Source organism: Bos indicus, chromosome 18 (genome assembly GCF_029378745.1).
Source record: "Bos indicus isolate NIAB-ARS_2022 breed Sahiwal x Tharparkar chromosome 18, NIAB-ARS_B.indTharparkar_mat_pri_1.0, whole genome shotgun sequence".
Taxonomy (NCBI): Eukaryota; Metazoa; Chordata; class Mammalia; order Artiodactyla; family Bovidae; genus Bos; species Bos indicus.
Genome location: NC_091777.1, coordinates 1,946,238 through 1,964,071, shown reverse-complemented (window position 1 = coordinate 1,964,071; position 17,834 = coordinate 1,946,238). Strand labels below are relative to the sequence as shown.

At 52.2% G+C, this 17,834-nt stretch overlaps 1 protein-coding gene and 1 long non-coding RNA gene across 4 annotated transcripts in view; one reads left to right on the top strand and one right to left on the bottom strand.

The window, feature by feature from the left end:
• The window catches only part of LOC139177021 (uncharacterized), a 269,207-nt gene that overhangs the window by 77,440 nt on the left and 173,933 nt on the right, over positions 1–17,834 (top strand). Inside the window, exons 4-5 of one of the 2 annotated variants that reach the window (XR_011561394.1) lie at positions 4,973–5,267; positions 6,150–9,299. The exons of the other annotated variant lie outside the window; for it this stretch is intronic. This is a non-coding gene — a long non-coding RNA (uncharacterized lncRNA). Of the gene's footprint in view, positions 1–4,972; positions 5,268–6,149; positions 9,300–17,834 lie in introns of those variants that run through there. 2 annotated transcript variants of the gene reach the window in all.
• Positions 1–17,834, bottom strand: part of VSTM2B (V-set and transmembrane domain containing 2B) — a 30,103-nt gene that overhangs the window by 2,770 nt on the left and 9,499 nt on the right. The gene's annotated exons all lie outside the window — the stretch shown is intronic.

Sequence of the window (17,834 nt, the reverse complement as noted above, 5' to 3'; positions counted from 1 at the left end):
TGTAAAATTGCAGACTTTGAAACAACCCTGAACTGAAACAACCACCCTGCTCCTGTGCTGGGCTAAGTGGCAGGCAACAAGGGTTGCAGAGCGGGCCAGGGCCAGGCGGCGGGCAATAGGGGCTGTGGAGCAGGTCAGGGCCAGGCGGGGGGCAACAGGGTCTGTGGGGCGGGACAGGGCCGGGCAGCGGGCAACAGGGGCTGCGGAGCGGGACAGGGCCAGGCGGGGGGCAACAGGGGCTGCGGGCAACAGGGGCTGTGGAGCGGAGGGTCTCCCGGAGGCCAGTGCCCGGGGAAGGCAGGCACCAGGGTCGTCCGTGTCTCTGCTTGAGGATGTCTGCGTCGGGGGAGCCGGGTTTGGCTCCTGGGTGGCATGTTTTCGTCTCCCTGACCCTGCACTGCCATGGACGGGACCTGAGGAGGTGGGATGGGGTAGTGGGCTGGAACCAGGACAGCTTCTGGCCAGGTTGCTGTGGGACCCGTGCAACATCCTTTACCTCTCTGGGTCCTGAGGCACACTCCATAAAATGTGGATTGCACACACATGGCGCCATGAAATGAGTATGTGCAGGGCACGGCTCCCCAGGCTGGGTCCAGACTAAGCAAGATGACAGTGGTAGGTTGCAGAAACGGCTACAAATGCCCCTCCTCCCTCACCTTCTGTGATGGTGCCCTCACACACTGACGAGGCTGGCCACAGGACTTGCTTTGGCCAATGAACATTATCAAGCGTGAAGCAAGCAACAGCTTGAAAAGTGCACCGGGGCTTGCCTTTCTCTGTGGCTCTTGGAACCCACTGCCATGAGAGAAGACTGGGCTGGCCTGCTGCAGGTTAAGAGCCAGGAGATGTCTCAGCTGAGGTCCCTCTAGACCAGCTGGCCCCAAATGAAAGGGCAGATGACCACAGGTGCATGAAGAAGCTGACAGACACCAGCAGGAGAAATACCCACTGACCCAGAGAACCATGACCTAAATAGATGGCTGCCCGCCACATCCAAGTCACCATGATACAGCGTCAGAAGCTCTCTGATAGATACAATCATGTAAAAAACCAGTGCCTCAAACAGAGTAAGAGCCATGTGAATAAAATGTTAATGAAAAGGACAACATAATTACTTTTCTGAAAAGTGTTGGAGAAGAACCAATTTTGAGGGCTGTCCTCCTCAAAATGAGAGAAACATTTTCCAAGATGGAATAAACAGACAGAATAACTATCTTCCCAAGCATTTGTGTTCAAGACAGACAGACGCCCCTGGGTCTCTGAGGGGTGGAGGACTCGGGTTTTGGAACCTCTTGCTATATCCCTCACAAGATACTCAGATGAGCCAGAGTTGACTAGGGAAGACGGGCTTCTGGGCTGCTCCTGGAGGCAGAGGGGCCTTCACAACAGGACGGGTCAGAGTTCAGGGGTCTGGAAGCCCCGTCCCCTCCACCGCTGTCCAGTGGAGGGGCGTGGGCAGTTGTCTAGCACCTAGCTCCCCCACCCGCCCCTGCTCCAGCATCTGCTGCCTTAGTGCACGTCCTCACCGTTTCCTGGAGCGAGGCAGGACTGTCTGCACTGTCCAGGGCTCACCCGACCCTCCAGAGCAAGGACCAGGAGAGTGCCTCTGGCTCAGCCGAGGCAGGACCTCCTATCCTGGCCTCCTGTACCATGCGCCGTGGAGAGGTCGATGTTCCCAAGAACATGCAGGCTGCTGTGATGACTGGTTGCTAACAGTCTATTTCCTCCTTTCCTAAGGAGGGCCAGGAAGAGCTCTGCAGCATGCAGAAGTTGATGTTGTGGTTAAGCGGGAAAATTAGGCTGCTTGAGAGGTGAGGGAAGCATCTGATGGAATAGTAGCTGATTCACTCTTTGTATTAAACAGATAGCACTGTTTTGGTAATCATTCTTACAGAAATCAAAGCTGCTCTGTGAATATTAACTTTTATCATTTGGGTGGCGAGTGGGGTAAGACTCACACCAGAGCCATTTCCCAAAGAACACTGTGGGTGCACCCGGACCCACAGGCACAGTGAAGGTGCCAGTTCGAGCAGCTTCCACTGGAAAATCCTGCTTCTCTATTTACCCAGCAATGGCAGAATTCCAAAGCCCACATCAGAAAACAACAGGGAATCTGTGGGGCCATTTATCTCCTCATGATGGCAGTGAAGGAGGCTGGGCTCCACTCACCCTCTGGGATCCTCACTTTGCCCCCACTAGAGGTTCCTGACAGTTGGTTCCTGGGAGCGGGATGCAGAGGACACCCCTACTCTGGCCTGGACTCCTACAGGCACGGGGGCACTGGGGGGACCACCTCCCTCTGCAGGCATCGGGACTGGTAGGCTGCTCCCCAGCTCATCTGTGAGCCCAGGACGACCACGCCCTCCGCCACCCGCCCCGCCCACACGTCTGGGATCATTTGGTGTCTGCAGCCTCTCCCCTCCCCACTGCAGTCTCTCCTGGCCTGGGGGCTGCCGCCGAGGGGCTGGCTTGGGTCAGGAGTTTGCAAAGGTGCCCTCAGAGGCCAGTGCTGCTCAGAGGCTGTATTTTGTTTTGTCTATAGCTTAAAAACTAAAAATTTATTTCAGGTTTGAGTCAGTAAAACTCAGATACATTTGCGGTCTGGTTCTACACATAAAAATGGCTAACAGGCTGATTCTGGCTCTTGGGACCTAAGCAAAGTTGGAGGTTCACCCTGTGGGTGACCCCTCAGTGCCTGGCCTTTGCCCCCTCAAGTGCTGCATTAGAATATTCCCATGCTGAGCACAGGCAGAAGAGAACTAGTCCAGCCTCATGGACAAATCCACTCCACCAGTGAGCGTGGGTATCCTAACATCAGGACTGTGATGGAGGTCTGGAGGACAGGGCCCTCCTCTGTGTCAAGCAGAGCAAGGCCACTTACATCCATTCGGCATTTTGTGCTGTCATAACATGTTTTTCGAATAGGGGCTTTTTGGCTGAAAATGTTAGAAAACCAAGTGGAGTGCCCTGGATCAGTTTCTTTCAGCATGGCTGTTCGCTTCTATTCCTTTTCCCCTTTGCTGCCATGTGAGAATAAGAGAAGGGGCCAGCCCCCAAGCAGCAAGAGTCTGGGCACGGCTGGACTTTGTGGGCTGCACTTGGACATCCACTTACCGTGGAGACGGAGGCCTGTCTGTCTGGGGCAGCTGGGAACAGACTGGCTCTTACCCTCGTTCCCATCACTGGCCCTGACCGTGAGTGTGGTGGTGGCCGAGCCCAGACAAAGAGGAAGGCTTCCTCTAGGAGCTTCCTGGGGCAGGGTACAAGGAGATTTGCAGGGGCTTGTGGAATAGAACACTTGGTCATCTTGGCCACGGTCAGGCAGCGTGCCGTTATCTGGGGGGGACACACGCACAGTCACAGAGCCTGGGGCGACGGAGAAGCACTGAGTTGCCACTTGAGGGTTCAGTCTGGAATGCAAAAGGGTCTGGCTTGGTGCATGCAGAGCTCTAAAAATCGTAAATTATAATCCAACAGGTAAAATGTGGGAGACGTTTACGTAAAAGCCCAAATTGGTATGTGAACTGGAAAGGCCCACGACCCAGCAGCTCTGGGCCTGCCAGCCACCTAGCTGCATGACTGGCCGCTGTCTTCTCAGCAGGGATCTCCTGCTCACTGCTCTGCTCAGCCCAGGCCGGGCCCTGGCGGCTGCCTGTTTCCTCCCTGATGCCCTGGAGTCAGCCCTCTCCTCAACCTGCTTCGCTCATCTGCACCCCCATGCTTGGCCCTCTGTAGGGGTCTGAGTTTGCAACCTCTGGGTAAGCTCTGGTATGGGATTCAGGAGGCCTGGCTGTCAGCTCGCCTTCATTCCTACACCCTGGGGTGACCATGCGGGGCTGGCTCCCCTCACCCTGACATGCCTGGCTTCCTGATGGCCCCCTGCACCCATCCTACCTTGGCTCTCTGGCCTCCCCTGAACGCTGTGCTGGTTAGGCTAGGCAGCCCAGCCGCAGCTGGGTGGGAAGATACCACCTTTCAAGAAGCTGCTCCCCTTGTTGATGTTTTAATTAAACCCTCTTCACAGATATTTATTCAAAGGGAATCAGCAAGGAATAATCGAGCACTAACAGGACTGGATAGAATTAACTTCTGCCGTAAAATTAATGTGTGCTGGTAACTAGGGCAAAAACTAGGAGCGACCAATGGCCTTGGTCTTTAAAGGAAACTGAAAGTGTGGACTGAGGAGGTGCAAGAGGAGGGCGAGCTGTGGGTGCCTCGGCCCTGTGCTGGCCCTGCCCCAGCCTTGGGCAGCTGGCTCCTGGGTGTGAGCACAAGCTGTCCTCCTGCTGGGGGTCCATGTCCACGGGAGGTGACGTCCGCAGGGCAGCCTCCGTGTCTGGGCTGGGAGGACTGTGAGTGCTCCAGGCTCAATGGGGGTACTGAAGTGAAAGGCACTCAGTCGTGTCCGACTCTTTGCGACCCCATGGACCATACAGTTCATAGAGTTCAGTCCATGGAGTTCTCCAGGCCAGAATACTGGAGTGGGTAGCCTTTCCCTCCTCCAGGGGATCTTCCTGACCCAGGGGTTGAAGCCGGGTCTCCCGCACTGTGGGCGGGTTCTTCACCAGCTGCGCCCCAAGGGAAGCCCACGGGGTGGGGGCAGACACGCGTGTCCCTGCCTGTTTTAGCCATGCCTCTTGGCGCCCTGTGCCCCGCCTGGGCCCCAGTGCGGCGGTGACCTCTTAAAGCGTCTTCCTGCCTCCACTGCCACCCTGTGCCTGCCTCCCTCCTTCTAACGCATCTGGTTCACCCTCCTTGAGGGGCAAAAACTTTGATGGGTTCCCTCTGCCTTCAGGAGAAAGCGCCACCACATCAGTGCCACAGCTGGGCTGCTCTGTAATATCCCCAGCAACCTCAGCCCCACTGCTTTTTTGCTATCAGCCCTGTACTCCGACCCACTGTTCTCTGCCAGCACCTCGAGTGGACTCCAGGCTCACCCTGCAGAACCACTGACTTCTATTCCTTTGTCTAGGTCTGACCTGAACCTCAAGCCTAGAACAAGTGCCACCTCCTCCAGGAAGTCTTCTCTGAGCACCCAGGCACAGAGGGCTTTGCACAAATGAATGTCTGTTCTTGTGGCCCTTGTCTGTGTCCCCTTCTCCCCCAGCCCCATAAACGGCTTCCTTATGAATCCTGCCTCTCCAGCCATGGTGGGACCCCATGTGCCAGAAGGTTGGGCCTGGCCTCCTCCCCTCCTCCCCCAGCAAGTGGCCCCATCCACATCCAGGGCCCAAGAAGACAGAGCCCTGCTGGGACCAGGTACCACAGTAAGTACATTATTTTAAACCCCATCCTCTTAACTGTGGGAGTAACTATTTTATCCCCATTTTACAGATGGAGAAACTGAGATCCAGAGAGGTAAAGTAACTTGCCCAAAGCCTAGAGTTGCCAGATAAAATACAGGATGCCCAGTTAAATTTGAATTTCAGATAAATAACAGATAATTTAAAGTATAATATATGTTAATCTCTAATACTGCATGGGACATACTTACACTAAAGTGCTATTGATTGTTTATCTGAAATTCAAATTTAACTGGGTGTCCTATATTTTAAGTTGCTAAAATCTAGCAGCCCTACCAAGACCATTCTAAAATAATTGGCAACTCTGGGCCATGAACCCAGACCATCTGGCTTCTGTCCACACACCTAACCATACCAACTCTCAGGGTCGAAGCTCAGGAGCTCCCCTGCACTGGCACCTCAGCTTGATCCCAGCCCCAGGCTGCTTCCAAAGGAGAGTGCGTGGGAATGAGATTTTTTTTTTTTTTTTGTATTTTAACATTTATAATGGGTTTTTAATGTGGTCAACTTTGTTGCTAGCTCCTTTCCAGCTCCTTAATTCTTTTGAAATGAAATCTTGCCCCAAAGGACCCTTTAATGGTGCCACTTAATGAAAACAGTAAACAGGCCTTTCCCTCTGGTTCGGCGGCTGCTGTCTGCAGGGCCAAGGGCAGCCCTGACCACAGGATCAGGGTGCTTCCCAGGCCGGATGGAACTTTCCAGCTCCTCAGTACCGGGCCTCGTCTTCAGGGGAGGATTTCCTACCCGCCCATTCAAATTCTTTAAACTTTGAGGCTGCAGGGTGCTAACAGGCCTGTGATTCTTTGTTCGTGGTGCCAAGAGAATTCTCTCCTTTAATCCTCTCAGGAGACTCTGGGAGGCGGAACGGCGGTGCTCTTACACAGGTAGGCCACGGAGAGGTGAAGTAACGCGCCTAAGTACGAACAGCTGCGAGGTGGTAGAGGTGTTTTCTCTAGTTCACTGCCCAGTACTTTGGAATTCAGTCCAGGATGCCTTCCTGACCCCACCCTGGTGGAAAGTTCTGTCTCACCTGCGTCCACGCTGCCTCCGCTGCCCCAGGCTCCAGACAGACCGGCTGCCGTGCAGCAGCCACGGGGCCCTCCCTCTCCTGCTATTAGACAGCCTTTCCTGTTCCCTTTTGCCGGAGCCCGCCCACCCTCCGTGGATCAGCCCAGAGACGCCCACAGCATGACCTCCAAGACAGCTTTCCATCTGCCTGTTTCTTGCCCCGGACCCCCTGCCCCAGGCCCAGTCCTGCCCTGGTCCTTGAACCCTGTCTCTTGCCACATCAGCGCCCACGTGGGCAGTGCAGTGTTCCTGACGGGCCTGTCCACGTCCACTAACCCAACAGCCAGGCAACCACCTAGCAGAGGCCAGAGTGCTCTGTGCACATGCACTTTGCATGAGTACTTTACTCATCTTCCCCAACCCCAGCCCCAGCCCCCAGCGGCTTCATGCAGGCTGGCCCTCCCTGGGCCCCTCCTCAACACCCCTCCGCACCCCTCTGGGTCCAGCATCCGTCCACACGGCTCACCCCATGTCCTCTCACCCACCACCTGCCCCTCCCTCCACGGGGTCCCTCAGACACCACATCCTCCTTGGCCTGGCTGGAGGCGCCTGTTGCCCCACGGGCTCCAGAGCAAGTCATGTTTATGCTGCGCTGTTTGAGCGGCCACGGAGGCTTACGTTTTGACTGCTGTCTCCTCTGACAGTGGGTAAACCCACAGTCGCTTCGCACCCTGCCCACACCTGCAGTGCTCACAAAGTGTTTGTTGAATGAATGAGTGGAAGTTGTTCTTAGAGGCCCCCAGCGGTCTAAGCAGGCGTGATGCACGAGGCATTGGCCAGCTGCTTCCTGTCTGTCAACTTAAACACAAGCTGTGTCTTCAACTACATACGCTACCTGACCTTTTCACCTGCCCAAGACTGTGTGCACACAGCTCTTTTTCTACCTTTATCCAAATTAACTTCACCTTCATTTTCCCTTTATTCTAGTTTTGTCATTAAGTTATTTTCACTCTGTTATGCCACGTGCAGCTTTGTAAACCACTTCAAATTTTTCCCCTAGGGAAAAATTATATATAAATATATATGTATATGTACATGTATATATATAAGTGTATTTGTATAATTTGTATATTTTGGATGAGACAGTTAGGTAGCATCACTGACTCAGTAGACATGAACTTGAGCAAACTCCAGGACATAGTGGAGGACAGGGAAACCTGGTGTGCTGCAGTCCACAGGGTCACAAAGAGTTGGCCATGACTAGTGACTGAACAGCAACAGTATTTTGTATAATTTATATATATATATACATGCACACACACACACACACACACACGAGTATATGAGCTTCCCTGGTGGCCCAGTGGTAAAGAGTCCACCTGCTTATGCAGGAGATGCAGAAGACGTGGGTTTAATCACTGGGCCAGGAAGATCCCCTGGAGAAATGGAGATGGAAATAGCAACGCACTCCGGTGTTCTTGCCTGGGAGATCCTGTGGACAGAGGAGCCTGGTGGGCCCCAGTCCATGGGGTTGCGAGAGCTAGACGCCTCTTAGTGACTGAATAACTATGTATATATATATATATATCAGTTCAGTTCAGTTGCTCAGTCGTGTCCAACTCTTTGCGACCCCATGAATCGCAGCACGCCAGACCTCCCTGTGCATCACCAACTCCGGGAGTTCACTCAGACTCATGTCCATTGAGTCGGTGATGCCACCCAGCCATCTCATCCTCTGTCGTCCCCTTCTCCTCCTGCCCCCAATCCCTCCCAGCATCAGAGTCTTTTCCAATGAGTCTACTCTTCGCATGAGGTGACCAAAGTACTGGAGTTTCAGCTTTAGCATCAGTCCTTCCAAAGAAATCCCAGGGCTGATCTCCTTCAGAATGGACTGGTTGGATCTCCTTGCAGTCCAAGGGACTCTCAAGAGTCTTCTCCAACACCACAGTTCAAAAGCATCAATTCTTCAGCACTCAGCTTTCTTCACAGTCCATCTCTCACATCCATACACGACCACTGGAAAAACCACAGCCTTGACTAGACGGACCTTTGTTGGCAAAGTAACATCTCTATTTTTGAATATGCTATGTAGGTTGGTCATAATTTTCCTTCCAAGGAGCAAGCGTCTTTTAATTTCATGGCTCCAATCACCATTTGCAGTGATTTTGGAGCCCCCCAAAATAAAGTCTGACACTGTTTCCACTGTTTCCCCATCTATTTCCCATGAAGTGATGGGACCGGATGCCATGATCTTAGTTTTCTGAATGCTGAGCTTTAAGCCAACTTTTTCACTCACCTCTTTCACCTTCATCAAGAGGCTTTTGATTTCCTCTTCACTTTCTGCCATAAGGGTGGTGTCATCTGCATATCTGAGGTTATTGATATTTCTCCCGGCAATCTTGATTCCAGCTTATGCTTCTTCCAGCCCAGCGTTTCTCATGATGCACTCTGCATGCAAGTTAAATAAGTAGGGTGACAATATACAGCCTTGATGAACTCCTTTTCCTATTTGGAACCAGTCTGTTGTTCCATGTCCAGTTCTAACTGTTGCTTCCTGGCCTGCATACAGATTTCTCAAGATGCAGGTCAGGTGGTCTGGTATTCCCATCTCTTTCAGAATTTTCCACAGTTTATTGTGATCCACACAGTCAAAGGCTTTGGTATAGTCAATAAAGCAGAAATAGATGTTTTTCTGGAACTCTCTTGCTTTTTCCATGATCCAGTGGATGTTGGCAATTTGATCTCTGGTTCCTCTGCCTTTTCTAAAACCAGCTTGAACATCTGGAAGTTCATGGTTCACGTATTGCTGAAGCCTGGCTTGGAGAATTTTGAGCATTATTTTACTAGCGTGTGAGATGAGTGCAATTGTGCGGTAGTTTGAGCATTCTTTGGCACTGCCTTTCTTTGAGATTGGAATGAAAATTGACCTTTTCCAGGCCTGTGGCCACTGCTGAGTTTTCCAAATTTGCTGGCATATTGAGTGCAGTACTTTCCAGCATCATCTTTCAGGATTTGAAATAGCTCAACTGGAATTCCATCACCTCCACTAGCTTTGTTTGTAGTGATGCTTTCCCAGGCCCACTTGACTTCACATTCCAGGATGTCTGGCTCTAGGTGAGTGATCACACCATCGTGATTATCTGGGTCGTGAAGATCTTTTTTGTACAGTTCTTCTGTGTATTCTTGCCATCTCTTCTTAATATCTTTTGCTTCTGTTAGGTCCATATCATTTCTGTCCTTTATCGAGCCCATCTTTGCATGAAATGTTCCCTTGGTATCTCTAATTTTCTTGAAGAGATCTCTAGTCTTTCCCATTCTGTTGTTTTCCTCTATTTCTTTGCATTGATCGCTGAGGAAGGCTTTCTTATCTCTTCTTCCTATTCTTTGGAACTCTGCATTCAGATGTTTATATCTTTCCTTTTCTCCTTTGCTTTTTGCTTCTCTTCTTTTCACAGCTATTTGTAAGGCCTCCCTAGACAGCCATTTTGCCCTTCGCATTTCTTTTCTATGGGGGTGGTCTTGATCCCCGTCTCCTGTACAATGTCACGAACCTTAGTCCGTAGTTCATCAGGCACTCTATCTATCAGATCTAGGCCCTTAAATCTATTTCTCACTTCCTCTGTATAATCATAAGGGATTTGATTTAGGTCATACGTCTAGTGGTTTTTCCTACTTTCTTCAATTTCAGTCTGAATTTGGCAATAAGGAGTTCATGACCTGAGCCACAGTCAGCTCCCGGTCTTGTTTCTGCTGACTGTATAGAGCTTCTCCATCTTTGGCTGCAGAGAATGTAATCAATCTGATTTCGGTGTTGACCATCTGGTGATGTCCATGTATAGAGTCTTCTCTTGTGTTGTTGGAAGAGGGTGTTTGCTATGACCAGTGCGTTCTCTTGGCAAAACTCTATTAGCTTTTGCCCTGCTTCATTCCGTATTCCAAGACCAAATTTGCCTGTTACTCCAGGTGTTTCTTGACTTCGTACTTTTGCATTCCAGTCCCCTATAATGAAAAGGACATCTTTTTTGGGTGTTAGTTCTAAAAGGTCTTGTAGGTCTTCACAGAACCGTTCAACTTCAGCTTCTTTAGCATTACTGGTTGGGGCATAGGCTTGGATTACTGTGATACTGAATGGTTTGCCTTGGAAATGACTAGAGATCATTCTGTCATTTTTGAGATTGCATCCAAGTACTGCATTTCAGACTCTTTTGTTGACCATGATGGCTAGTCCATTTCTTCTAAGGGATTCCTGCCCACAGTAGTAGTTATAATGGTCATCTGAGTTAAATTCACCCATTCCAGTCCATTTTAGTTCCTGATTCCTAGAATGTTGACATTCACTCTTGCCATCTCCTGTTTGACCACTTCCAATTTGCCTTGATTCATGGACCTAACATTCCAGGTTCCTATGCAATATTGCTCTTTACAGCATCGGACCTTGCTTTATCACCAGTCACATCCACAAACTGGGTATTGTTTTTGCTTTGGCTCCATCCCTTCATTCTTTCTGGAGTTATTTCTCCACTGATCTCCAGTAGCATATTGGGCACCTACTGACCTGGGGAGTTCCTCTTTCAGTATCCTATCATATTGCCTTTTGACTGTTCATGGGGTTCTCAAGGCAAGAATAGTGAAGTGGCTTGCCATTTCCTTCTCCAGTGGACCACATTCTGTCAGACGGACCATAGGCTAAATCAGTTTTAAAATCTTTTAAAGCAGTAGACCTCCTTTTTCAAGCTAATTGCTGTGTGGAACCTCAATATTTAAAACCATTAGAGGGAGAATTTCCCCGATGGCCCATTGGTTAAGACCCTGCAGTTCAAATGCAGAGCACATGGGTTTGATCCCTGGCTGGAGAACTAGGATTCCACATGCCCAGCATTGTGGCCAAAAAAAAAGTCACTCTTCTCCCCACACCCCCAACAACCCCCACCTCCCCAAAAAGAAAAAAAAGATTAGAAGGAAAACTGCTTTGTTTGTGGCTAGAGGCAGGGCTGGGAAGCCTGGGGCTCCAAGGAACAAAGTTTGGGAAGCACTCATTAGGGACTCTTTATGGCCCCTTCCAGACCTAAAACTCACAGAGTTGGAGATGCCAGAATGCTGGTGTGCCCAGTACACAGATGAGGAAGGGGAGACCTGTCAGTGCTTCAAGGGGTGGTCCCTGCTTCTCTTTGAGGCATTGCAGCCTGCTTTGGCTCCCACTGGTCCCCTACATAGCCTTTATGTCTCTCGGTGCAGAGTGTGCCCAGATTAACCAGGTCAGGCAAACAGTGGGCACTCAATCAGTGCCTGCTCAAGGAGGGCTTCTCACAGTGTGGGTCCAGGCCTGAGAGCTGGGCATGGCCAAGAAAAAGCAGGACTGAGGCCCAGGGCCAGGGGAGAAGGGCTGCAGGTCCCCAAGGCCAGCACAGCGGAACACAACAGCAGCAACTTTCTCTAGAGTCCACCTTGGCAACACCTGGACATTTCTTTCTTTTTCACACTGAGGACTTTTCTTCAGGAACACAATTGGACTGAAAAGGTTCACGCATTTTAATTGCCCAGGGACAGTGCTCTGAAAATTCTATAACATGTGCTCATTAAATAAAATTAGCACAGAGGAGCTGCCCAGGATATGTCACGCATTAAAAGATGACTCTGTAGAATAGAATGCATTATGAATTATTGCCTTGTGTATTTTTGTTACATTAGTTTTTAATGCAAATGCAGCTACTCATCTGCCTACCTGGAGATGTGACTTTTTAAATGCTTGAAAAAATATATTTAACTTTTACACGGACAGTCATCATCAAGTCTTTGCCAGGCTGCATCCTCCAGAATGCCCAGTGTCTGCTCCTGCCCCTCACAGCAAGGGACAGAGGTGCCTTCTGCAGGCTGAGGGGTTAAGGGAGCTGGGGCAGGCTGGGAATTGGCTGTGTCCCCTTGCTCTGCCTGTCCTCTCTGTGGCCTAGGGCCGGCAGGCAGAGGCATGACCTAGCATGAAACTCTGGTCCACGCCACCACCTGGGACCTTTCTCCCTTTGGCCTCCCCTTCCTGGAGGATGTGGCCTGGGTGTGCAGAGGTCAGGTGTGGAGAATCCTGACCCCAGGCATGTCTCCTCCTCCAGCCCCACTCCTCCTGCTGGGCCCATCTTGCATTCGTGTTTCATCCACACGATGAAACAAGATACTCATCCACGGATAAGTATCTACTCATCCTTCTTTCTGTCCCCGTCTCCCATCCAGCCGCTCAGTCTTAGCCTTTTCCCACACATTCCTTCCAGCCAGCCACATGTCCCTTCATCCTTCCTTTCACTCCCTCCAACCTCTGTCATCCAGTCACACATCTTTCCCTCACTCATTCATCAGACATTTGTTTTCCAGCTCATCTCTCCATCCATCCTGTCCCTCATCCATGCAAACCTTTAGTCCTGGCCCTGTCGCCTCTTGGCTGGATTACTGGCTCTGAAGTGGTCTCCCCATATCCACTCTGCTCCTACCTCTCCAGCCTCCACAGCTGCAGCCAGGATGTTATTTCAGAAAGCATCACACCCTGCCAGCCACTTGTTCCCATCCATGGCCAAGAGCCAAAGTCTCCCTGGGGTATGACCTGAACTCCTCTTCACTTAATTCCCCTGTGCCTCTTCTTGCTCTCTGTGCCCTAGACACACTAACTCTCTGTCAGGCCTTTGTACCCCGCTGCTCCCTCTTGCCAGAGGATCTTTGCACATGCTGCCCCTCTTCTTGGAAGGCCCTACTCTCTCTCGTTCTCAAGCCCACTCTTAATTATCACCCAGCTTATGGCTTAACTGTTGTCCCATCAGGGGCCCTTTCCTGACTGGGCCATAGCCCATGGGTCCTTCATTTAGAGTGCCAGCAATGGCTGCAGATTCCTCCTTGCTGACTGATCAATAGTCATGCCATGTCCCTCTCTTCAGACTCCTAGGACACTGTTGATCTTGTTCACATGTGCTCTCAGTGCCTAGCACAGATCTTGCACATAAGATGCTCAATGGATGTTTTCTGAACGTACAAGTAAATGAATGAATGAGCAAATTAGTGCCAGGCCCAGGGAATGTGAGTGTGGGGTGCTGGGGACAAAGACGTGAGAATGAACTCTGCCTGCCTGCCCAGGGCTTCAGTCCCAGGACACGAGGGAAATGTGGGGGCCCAAGACAGCAGCGGGGCCCTCTTGGGTGCTCAGGATGGATAAGGCCCCTTGAGATGCAGGGTCAGAGAACTGTCCTTCCCTCTGTGGAGTGATCCCCCACTACCAGCCCACCCTGGTCGTACCCTTTATGAGCCCCGAGTCATTCCCAAGCACCTGCTTCTCTGGCCACGACTTTTGGGCCTTCAGCTTCTCCCTAAAGCAGGGGCTGGGTCTATCAGATGCCCGGGGCAGTGGCCACCCTCCATCAGACCAGACACAGTTAGCTAGGAGCCCCCACTGCAGCTCCAGCTCAGAATAAGCCATGGAACCATGTCAGCTCCGTCTCCCTGGGGGTTTATTAAAGATCCTTCCTCTGCGCTAAGCGGCATTCATGTGAGAATCAACTGTAATGAGTTGCTGTAAGGATCTGACATTGCAGCTGGGCTTTCCTGGCTTAGAGGAAACCAAGATTTCTTCAAGGAGAGCCGATGGGCAGGGGCCAGGGGGCAGAGAGGGCGGGGCTCTGGATCTTTGCCTGTATTCATCCGGTAAAGGCGGGCAGACCTCCTTCAGGGTAAGCCTGCAGTGCCCGGTGGGAGGGAGGCTCATGTGGGCCTGAAGGGGTCCTGGCCTCCTGGTTCTGCATATAGCCCGCTCTTCATCCCACCCTCTCCCCGTGGGTCCCTCGGTGCCAAGCAGTCATCAGAGAATGCATCCAAGCAGGTACCAACACAAAAACCAGAGTGCCAGAGTGCGTGGGAGACAGTGTAGACCCACACCTGTAGCAGAGGCCTGACCCATCACCCACACGCCCATCCCTGCACACGCGGCCCTATCTCGTGTGGTGAGAGTCTCAGTGAGGAGGGCATTGGCACCCCCTCTCCAGTCCAGGTCGGCCCTGGAGACTGTTCGGCTGCCTGACCATCACTCGGGGCCAGGTGCCCAGATGTGAGCAGGTGGGACGCGAGGAACCATACTGAACCTGTCCTTGCTCACCTTGCTCCTGACTCATGCAAAATAGCTGCAGCCAGGGAAGAATGAGGACGTGGCATTATCCCCACTTCCTTTCCTCCCCCTCCAAATGGCAAGGAGAAAGGACGAAAATAGCACCTCGCTGAGCCATTTGCAGTCTGAGGGCATTTTCTGTTTGAAGTGCCATCAGCTGTCTCCTCACCTTTAGCTCCATGATGCACTCACTGCACAGAGGGAAACATGTCTCAGAGCAAAGTCTCAGATCGGAGCGCCCTGTCCAGCCCCCAGAAACGTTCAAGAAATGACCCGGGACAGTCAATGCCATTCCCACGAACAATGCTGATAGAGCCAACATCAGTGGGTGTTTTCTAGGTGCCCGGCCTATGCGAAGCTCCACTCTTTCTGAGGATTATCTCCTCTGGTCCTGCGTGGGCCCTGGTGTCACCCAGATGATAACAGATGTGAGAACTTGCCTGTGGCGGGTGGGAAGTGACGGGTCAGGATTGGAATCCAAGCACTTGGACTCGTGGAAAATGAGAAGCATAGTCCTTATGAAGGGCGAGAGAATGAGGCATGGACTGTGACTTCTGGGTGGCTGGAGCTCTGTGAGGCCCAGAAATAGGAAGCCTGGTTGGCATTCAAACACTGGCTTGCCCGTGAACCAGCTTAGCCGAATAGTAAGGAATGTCTGAAATGTCGGAGGAAGAATTAAGTGGTTGGAAAAGTGGTAACTTTCTCCTGAGCTGTTGTCAGCCTTTCTCAGGTTTGTTTTGTCTTTTCCACCACAGTGGGCAGCTCCTGTAAGAGAGCTTGCCTAGGCCCTGACTGACCAAGCGTGTGTGCGTGCTTAGTCGCTCAGTCGTGTCCAACTCTTTGCGACACCATGAACTGCAGCCCGCCAGGCTCCTCTGTCCCTGGGATTCTCCAGGCAAGGAAACTGGAGTGAGTTGCCATGCTCTCCTCCAGGGGATCTTCCCAACCCAGGGATGGAACCCTGGTCTCCTGCACTGTGGGCAGATTCTTTACCAGCTGAGCCACCAGGGAGGCCCAAGAATACTGGAAGGGTAGCCTATCCCTTCTTCAGGGGACCTTCCTGCCCCAGGGACCGAACCGGGATCTGCACTGCAGGCGGATTCTTTACCAGCTGAGCTGCAGGGAAGCCTGGCTGACCATAGCCTCCTCCCTTATCAGCACTGGGTGTCCAGCTGGGCACACTCCAGAGGTGCCCTGTGCACAGCTGGCCTTCACGCCTGAGGAGCCCTCTGGCGGGGTGGTCACTTCTGAGCTGGAGGGAGCAGAACGCATGGGCGTGGGTGAGCTGGTGAATGGTGGGGCCCCCAAAACACTCTCCTTGAACCACAAAGACCAGAAGCCAGCCCAATGTGGTGCTGATATTTCAGCCCGGGGAGAGGTAATGACGGAATGGGACCACCAGTACTTTCCAGAAATGGCCTCACCCAGGATGCTCACGCAGGGCCGAGACTCACAAGGCCTGCCTCTCAAGGGCCAGCTGGTGGAGGTGTGGCTTGAGAAGACCTGAGCGAGGGCCCGCTGCTGCTGAGCACCCGGCAGCCCCTTCCATGGCTCTCTGCTCACCAGCAGCTAAGCCTTACCCCAGAGAAGACTGGACTGGGTAATCCATCCTGCACTTAGAGAACTTTCCCTGAGAACCCTGGAGAAGGAAATGGCAGCCCACTCTGGTACTCTTGCCTGGAAAATCCCTTGGATGGAGAAGCCTAGGTGGCTACAGCCCATGGGGTCGCAGAGTCAGACCTGACTGAGCGACTTCACTTCACTTTCCGGAGAACACCAAAGCCACCAACAAGCGGACTGTTTCCCCTAGAAGCCTCATCCCAGGGAAGGAGGTTTGTCATCCTTCATAACGAAAAGGTGGGGATCGGCAGTTGCAAATGCTGGGCCTGTTTGCTTGTAATCTTAAACTTTCCTGAAACCCTTATGTAAGACAAAGGGAAGCTTCTCACTGTTTTGGAGATTCTAAGAGATGCCTGCAAAGCATGGGGGAATAGAAAAGATGATACTTTCTTTTTTTATCCTGTGCTGCAAAGGTATCTTAAAACCGAGTCAGCACCCGTAAAGCTTAGAGGTTTAGACCACAGCCAAGCCCTTGCCTCTGTCCACATGGGGCAGCAGTAATCAATATCGTATTACAAAAGCACTTGACCTCATTTATTCCCATGGATGCTTGGGGAATCCTTAATATTCAGAGCTTTTGAAGTGTGCGCCTGGCGTATTTAATGAGAAGCTCCTTGGTGGGTTCGGCTCCCGGTGACATTTAGAAAGCCTGGCTCTCCACTCTTCCCGTGGGGCTGCCGCCCCGGCTAGGGAAGGAAGGAATCTGGGCTCTGGGGCAGGGGCTGTTTGATGGAGTGGGGCAGAAGGGGTCATGTAGAAACGGGGGACACCGGTGAGATGCTAGCGTGACACACACCTAGTGCTCAGTGAAAGGCAAGTATTCTTTATCATTATGACGATCTGAGGTACGGTTTTTCCTCCTTAGTTTGGGGTCTCCCGGGTGCTGAGAGAATGGCTGTGTTGTGAGCTGACTCATGGCTGGATGATAGACAAAAAAGGCCCTTCCACCTGGTGTGACTTTCTCAATCCATGGGGCACAGAGTTGGGAGGGAAAGAGAGGCCCCCCGGGAACTTCCCCAGGACTGATCTAAGAGGGGGACGAAGCCCAGGCGCCTCCTTCCAGCCTGAGGTCTCGCACTGCCTAGAGCAGGCCTCCTCTGTCAGCCTCGTCTGGGCCAGGGCTGTGCTGCCCGGGACTCCCGCTGACGCAGACAGCTTTGTGCCGGAGTCCCGGGGGCGCCCTTGGTGCCCTGAGCCGAGTCTGGCTGTCCTCGCTGGTTCCTGCTCGAGGCAACCATAGGACTGGCCGGTGAGGGACGGGAGGCCGTGACGTGGACACCTACATGCATCTGCAGGATGCGGCTGCCTCCTGCCAGCGATGAGGCTCAGCCATTTACTTTGTGAAGTCCCTTCATGTTCTCTTTCAGGATGCTCAGAGTTTCACCTTCTCCTCTCTGGGAAAACCTCTGCCAGATTCACTTTCTCTTCAATTACGACCCTTGTGTCACATCAGAGCTTGAGGGAGGAGCAGGCTATTTATTTAAGGTGATGGTTGTCAGGTCCTTGTGGGTCTGGGGAGAAGGGGAGACCGGGTGACTGCTGCCTGCCTTTGCCGGCCCCGTTGGAAACCTGCCCACTGCACAGAGATTCTCTCTGGTCACACTGGCATTTCTGCTGGCTTTGTTGTCCACCAGGGGCCCGGGCTGAGAGGAGCTCCCTTCACCTTGTCCACAGCCCTCTTCTGTCATGGTTTACGGTTGCCATGGTGACTGCCAAGGATGCTCCCCTGGATGGCTCCCAGCAGTCGCAATCTCTCTAAAGCCATCACACCT